The sequence below is a fragment of the Arachis hypogaea genome, chromosome 13, assembly GCF_003086295.3.
Source record: "Arachis hypogaea cultivar Tifrunner chromosome 13, arahy.Tifrunner.gnm2.J5K5, whole genome shotgun sequence".
In the NCBI taxonomy this organism is placed as follows: Eukaryota; Viridiplantae; Streptophyta; class Magnoliopsida; order Fabales; family Fabaceae; genus Arachis; species Arachis hypogaea.
In genome coordinates, this window is record NC_092048.1 from 73,279,766 (window position 1) to 73,286,977 (window position 7,212).

General features: G+C 39.8%; 1 non-coding gene across 1 annotated transcript; it reads left to right on the forward strand.

Annotated features, from left to right (window-relative positions):
* Positions 1-6,777: 6,777 nt before the first annotated feature.
* Positions 6,778-6,881, forward strand: LOC112740095 (small nucleolar RNA R71). The gene has a single exon (XR_003171029.1). It is a non-coding gene; the product is annotated as a small nucleolar RNA R71 (small nucleolar RNA).
* Positions 6,882-7,212: the final 331 nt, after the last annotated feature.

Below are 7,212 nucleotides of genomic sequence, written 5' to 3' on the forward strand. Positions count from 1 at the left end.
CTCTTTCTGGAGTTGAACGCCATGTTGTAACGTATTTCTGGCGTTCAACTCTGGTTTGTGACGTGTTTTTGGCATTTAACTCCAGACAACAGCGTAGAACTGGCGTTCAACGCCCTTTTACGTCATCTAAACTCGGCCAAAGTATGGACTATTATATATTTCTGGAAAGCCCTGGATGTCTACATTCCAATGCAATTAGAAGCGCACCATTTTGAGTTCTGTAGCTCCAGAAAATACACTTTGAGTGCAGCGAGGTCAGAATCCAACAGCATCAGCAGTCCTTCTTCAACCTCTGAATCTGATTTTTGCTCAAGTCCCTCAATTTCAGCCAGAAAATACCTGAAATCACAGAAAAACACACAAACTCATAGTAAAGTCCAAAAATGTGAATTTAACATAAAAACTAATGAAAACATCCCTAAAAGTAACCAGATTCTACTAAAAACATACTAAAAAAGTGCCAAAAAGCGTATAAATTATCCGCTCATTAAAAACCTCGAAGAAAGCAAATGCAAATAAGGCAAGAAAAGAAAAGGGAAAAAAATGAGAAAGCTGAAGGCTCTGAGTACCAATGACAATGAATTTGTTAAGTACTTGTGGTGTTTATGTATTAGGCAAAAAGCTTGAAAACAAAACACTTAGAGTCAAGGCTAGGCTCAAGTGCAAAAGCACTCCCTCAAAGCTCAAGGCTCTGAGCATCAATGATTAGAGAATAAAGAAAAGAAACAAATAAGCTTAAAGAAGTCCTCTAATTAAATGCCTGTGGTGCTTATGTATCAAGTGGTAATACTTGAAAACAAAGCATTTAGAGTCGTAGCTTTGTTTCTAACTCATGGGGCAAAACACCCAAAAGAAGAAGCTAAGAAGAGAATGAAAAGCTTGTTTCAAGGAAGAAATATAAAGAAAATATTTCATAAAATGAGCTAGATAGAAACATCAATCATTTGAATTTCTTTTGTGATTGTTGCATGCATAGAAAACTAGCTAACCATGAACATCAACTTGCTATTCTTCTCACCTTGGGTTGTCAAAATTTACTGCATGATTCTTTGTTTTCTTAAGGACAAGCAAAGTTTAAGTTTGGTGTTGTGATGACTGCGCATCATGTTATGTTTTTCTATGCTTTTTCATACAAGAAATTAAGGATTAATACTTAAATATTGAGTGTTTTAGTGCTTAAATAGTATATTGCTTAGATCTTTTGATTTTACAAATTTTGTAGAAAATAAGTAGAAAAAGAAGCAAAAAAAAAGCACAAATTAAGCTCAAAAGGAGAAAAGAGGAATTATGGGGCACACTTTGAAGTTTGGCACGCTTTGGAACCTTAGGCCACGCTTTTAAAAGCGTGGCCCATGATTAGATCAAGGAAGCTTAGTGCTCCGTTTTGCTCTGAGAGCGCTACGTTCTTCTGCATAACACCATAGATGACCAAGAGCGCTCTTAGGTAAGAGCGATATGCTCCTCATTCAAGAGCGCTTGCAATAAGTGAAGCAAAAAAATTCACCAGTGACACGTACACGTGGGTGACACGTACACGTGGGTGACGCGTACGTGTCAAAGTGCTAATTTTGGAAGGCTACGCATATGCATGGCTGACGCGTATGCGTGGAAGTGGCATTTTGAGGTGCCACGCGTACGCGTGGGAGAGCGCTCTTAGCGCGAGCACTACATTCTCTTGGAGAGTGCTGGAGGCGATGCATATGCGTGCCTGACACGTATGCGTCACAAGTGCAAATACTAAAGGTCACGCGTACACGTGGGTGACGAGTACGCGTGGATGTGCCAAAATGCAAAATGGCGCACACGCATGGGTGACGCGTGTGCGTGGTGCAAGTACGCTCCGCTCTTTAGAACAATGCTACGCTCTCCTGGAAACCTCATTCTGGTTCAATTAATGTCATTCCAAGACCGTTTGAACTACAAGCAAGCAAGCCCATTCATATCACTCAATAAAGACCACAAGGATCATCTAGAATAGGAATTTTCATTTAATTGTAATTTATTTTCAATTTTATTTCAATTTGTAATTTAGGAAAGCCTATATAAAGGCTTTAGTTTCACAGTTAGTAGGGGGGATATTCTGGAGGCTTTTACAGACAGTAGGAGTAGGAGTAGAATAGAAGGCTGGAGGATTAGAGACTCCAAAGCTCTCTTGGAGGATTAGAGACACCAGAGAGCTTAGCATAGTTTGATACACTTTCTCTCTTATGCACTTTTACATTTCAGTTCTATTGAATTTAGTTTAGTTTATGCAATTTCAATTTCTTCTAGTTCTCTTCTACAATTTTCCTTTTTGCAAATTTTACAATTCAGTTTACAGTGAGCTTAATTTACTTTCATGTAATTTAAATTTCCTGTAAGTGTTCTAGAGCGATGATCAGTTAAACCCCAACTTCATTAGGGGGAGGAGCTCTATTGTGATTCATATGAATTGACTGAAATTCTTTTTCCTCTCAATTCACTTGGGTAGCTAAGAGATAACTTCTGTTTTGATTTGATCCATTCACTCGGGAAGGGAGTTTGGATCCATTGAATTTCCATGTGAGCCTCGAAAGGGGAATCATGGAAATTAGAACTGAAGCTCTATCTCTCACAACTCTCTTGATCAACACTATTCGGGAGGAATTGAGATCTTGAGAATTTGTGTGGCTTATGGATGAGAGACATGCACTTAACCTCTTCTCATGACAATTGGATCAAGGAATTGGCAAGATTGATTGTGATTAGAGAGATTCGATTGCCAAGAAATTGGGATCCAATCAATTACAATCCGCCATAGATCTACACATATGATTGAGAAGGGAGTTGAAACCCATTTGATTCATTGTGGATTATGATATCTCCAATCCCTGATGAATCTTGTTCTCTGTTATTTCTCATTTTTATTGCTTTGAGCTTAATTTAATATTCTGCCATTTACTTTCAGCACTTTAAACTCCTTGCAATTCATATTCTGTTAATCAATTTCACTCAATTCACCAACTGTTAGCTTGACTAAACTAATCACTCACTAAAGTTGCTTGATCCATCAATCCTCGTGGGATCGACCTTACTCCTATGAGTTTTACTACTTGATGCGACTCGGTATACTTGCCGGTTAGTTTGTGTGGAATCAATTTTCCCTCATCAGTGCCCTCCATAACAAGAACCATGACAATTCCATAAGACTTCTCGTCCTTCTTCCTCTGAGAGTCATCTTCTAAGTATTCCATCTGAACATTTTTTTAATAGGTATGGTTCATCTCAGATGAAATACTTGGCATCGTTGATGAGCTTTCTCTTCTGATGTTTGTTGATCTCCAAAGGCACCTCCCCAGTGGCTTTAAAGTTAGCAATGTTCGCGAACCACGGTGCCTTATGAACCAACATTAATTGCTCATCTGGAAAACATTCATTCACACTCAAGTTGGGTGTGCTGCCTTCTTCACAAGGGATTCTTGACAAGTGGTCTGCTACCTTGTTCTCTACTCCTTTCTTATCTTTAATCTCAATGTTAAACTCTTGAAGCAATAAGATCCACCTTATCAATCTTGGTTTTGATTCTTGCTTGGCAAGTAGATATTTTAGTGCTGCATGATCAGTAAAAAAAATCACTTTAGAGCCAATAAGATATGATCTAAATTTATCAAATGTAAACACTATTGCTAGTAATTCTTTTTCAGTGGTGGTGTAGTTCTTTTGAGTTTCATTAAGGACCTTGCTGGCATAGTATAAGACATGCACTAATTTATCTTTCCTCTGTCCTAGCACTGCCCCAATAGAAAAATCTGATGCATCAAACATCAGTTCAAAAGGTAAATCCTAGTTAGGTGGGGCATTGATAGGTGCTGAGGAAAGTTTTCTTTTAAGATCTTCAAAGGCAAGCATGCATTCTTGATCAAATACAAAAGGTGCATTAGAGACAAGTAGGTTACTCAAAGGTTTAGCAATTTTTGAAAAATCTCTAATGAACTTTCTATAAAAGCCAGCATGTCCCAAGAAGCTCCTAATTGCTTTGACATTAGTGGGTGGAGGTAATTTCTCAATTATTTCCACCTTAGCTCTGTCTACCTCTATGCCTATATTAGGGATTTTGTGGCCAAGGACTATCCCTTCTATTACCATAAAATGGCATTTCTCTCAGTTTAAAACTAGGTTAGTTTCTTGGCATCTCTTTATCACCAAGGAAAGATGGTGTAAGCAATTAGGGAAGGAATCACCAAACACTGAAAAATCGTCGATAAAAACCTCAATGAATTTTTCAATCTCCTAAAAAGATAGACAACATGCATCTTTGGAAGGTGGCAGGTGCATTGCACAATCCAAAGGGCATGCGTCTATAAGCAAAAACTCCATATGGGCAAGTAAAAGATATTTTCTCCTGGTCTTTTGGGTCAACTACAATCTGGTTATAGCCTGAGTAGCCATCCAAGAAGCAGTAGTATGCATGCCCTACAAGCCTCTCCAGCATTTGGTCCATGAAGAGAAGTGGAAAATGGTCGTTCCTTGTAGCCTCATTGAGCTTTCTGTAGTCAATGCACATTCTCCATCCCGTGACAATTTTGGTAAGGATGAGTTCATTCCTCTCATTAGGTACCACAGTGATGCCTCCTTTCTTTGGGACTACTTGGACAGGACTCACCCATGGGCTGTCCGAAATTGGGTAGGTCACTCCTGCCTGCCATAGCTTCATCACCTCCTTTTGTACCACCCTCTTTCATAACTGGATTCAATCTTCTTTGAGGTTGAATGGAGGGCTTGGCGTCATCTTCCAATAGGATCTTATGCATCTACATGGAGGGGCTTATCCCTTTTAAGTCGGCAAGGGTCCATCCAACAGCATCTTAGTGCTTTTACAGCACTTTGATTAGCTCCTTCTCTTATTCTTGACTTAGAGCAGAGTTGATGATTATTGGATAGCTCTCATCCCTTCCAAAGTATGCATACTTAAGAGTGGGGGGCAATGCTTTTAGTTCAAGTTTGGGTGCTTCATTATTTTCCTTCTTTTCCTTTAACATGCTTGGACTGAGTACCTCAGTTGATTGAATGGTTGCAGCCTCACTGTTTGATGAGGGGTCTTCTTCTGACACCTCTTCAAATTCTCCTTCTTCAAAGGTCTGTTGTACTAAGACCTCCACTGCATCCAACCTCATGCATTCTCCTAGTGATTCCTATGATAACTCATGGCTTTGAACACATTGAATACCATTTTTTCATCATGTAGTCTAAGGAAAAGTTCCCCTTTTTGGACATCAATAATGGCTCCAGCTGTTGCTAAAAACGGCCTTCCTAGAATGATTGAAGCCTTGGTCTCTTTCTCCATATCCAACACCACAAACTCTGCTGGGAAGATGAAGTCTTCCACCTTCACCAACAAGTCTTCTACTACCCCATGGGGAAATTTGAATGATCTGTCTACTAATTGAAGTGCCATTCTTGTTGGTTTGGCTTCCTCAAACTTCATTCTCTTCATCATTGCTAAGGACATCAAATTTATGCTAGCTCCCAAATCACATAAGGCCTTGTCCACGGTGATTTCTCCTATAATACAGGGGATTTAGAAGCTCCCAGGGTCCTTCAACTTTTGAGGTAGTTTGTGTTGAATGATAGCACTATGTTCCTTGGTTAACACTACAGTTTTATCATTTCTCCAGCTTCTCTTCTTGGTCATTAACTCCTTCAAAAACTTGGCATAGAGTGGCATTTTCTCTAGTGCTTCAGCAAAGGGGATATTAATTTGAAGTCTTTTAAAAACTTCCAAGAATCTGGAGAATTGGTTGTCCTTTTCATTTTTCTTCAATCGTTGAGGGTAAGGAGCTTTTGGAACGTATGGTCTCAAGACTTCTTTTTCTTAAAGTGGGTTGGGGGCAGGTGCTTGTGCTTCTTCTTTATCATTTAAGCCTTCATCTACTTTCTTCTCTTGTGTTTAGTTCCTTCCCACTTTTTAGTGTAATGGCCTTACATTCCTCCCTTGGCTTTGCAATGGTATTATTAGGAGGACTATAGTTTCAGATTTGCTTGGATAAGTATCCCACTTGAACCTCTAGTTTCTTGATGGCAGCCCTCTGGTTTTGCATGTTAGATATTACCTCCTGTTTGAAGGCTCTCATGTCCTTAGACTCCTTGCAAAGTTCTCCAAGCAAGGCCTCAATCTGGGATAGTCTATCCTCAGATGGTGGTGACAAGTTGGAATTTGAAGGTTGAGTATGGTTGTTTTATGTTTGATATGGAGGCTGGAAAGAGTTGTTGTATGGGAGTTGGTATGGTCTTTGGTTGGTTTGTTGGTAGGTGAAATTGTGGTAGTGGTTGGAGTTTTGGGGCTTATGATCTTAAGTTTGGTTTTGCTGGTTTTCCCATCCAAAGTTTGGGTGGTTCTTCCAACCAAGATTGTAGGTTTTGGAGTGTGAATCATATGGTTGTCTTGATGAGTTTCCAATATAATTGGCTTGCTTCCAATCACTTCCTTCCGCAGCATTCCTTTCTTGAGCTGGTGGTTGAGTATTGACTGCTGTAACTTGGTTCCTTTGCATCTGCTTGGTGAGGTCAGCCAATTACTTGGTAATCAACTTGTTTTGAGCTAGCAATGTATCCATGTGACTCAGCTCCATCACCCCTCTGTTTGGGTTTCTATCAGAGGCATAGAAGAATTCATTGTTGGCCACAGTTTCTATGATGTCTATGGCCTCATCAATTGTCTTCTTCTTATTGAGAGAGCCTCCTGAAGAGTGATCTAAGGCCTTCTTTGATTCTTGTGACAATCCTTCATAGACAATGTATAGCTGTACCCATTCACTGAACATGTCAGGAGGGCATCCTCTTGTCAACTCCTTGTATCTCTCTCATGCTTCACAGAGAGTTTCTCCATCCTGTTGTCTAAACGTTTGTACCTCAGCCCTCAACCTGTTAACTCTTTGGGGAGGGTAAAATCTTGCCAAGAACTTGTTCACCACCTCTTACCAAGTGTTCAAACTCTCCTTTGGAAAGGACTCTAGCCACTTTGATGCTTTATCCCTGAGAGAAAAGGGAAACATAAGCAATTTGTAGGTGTCAGGGTGAACACCATTGGCCTTCACAGTATCACATATTCTCAAGAATGTAGTTAGATGTTGGTTGGGGTCTTCCAGGGCACTTCCTCTAAATGAGCAAGTGTTTTGAACAAGGGTGATGAGTTGTGGCTTTAACTCAAAGTTATTGGCATGAATGGTTAGTTTTAGGATGCTACTTCCACAATTC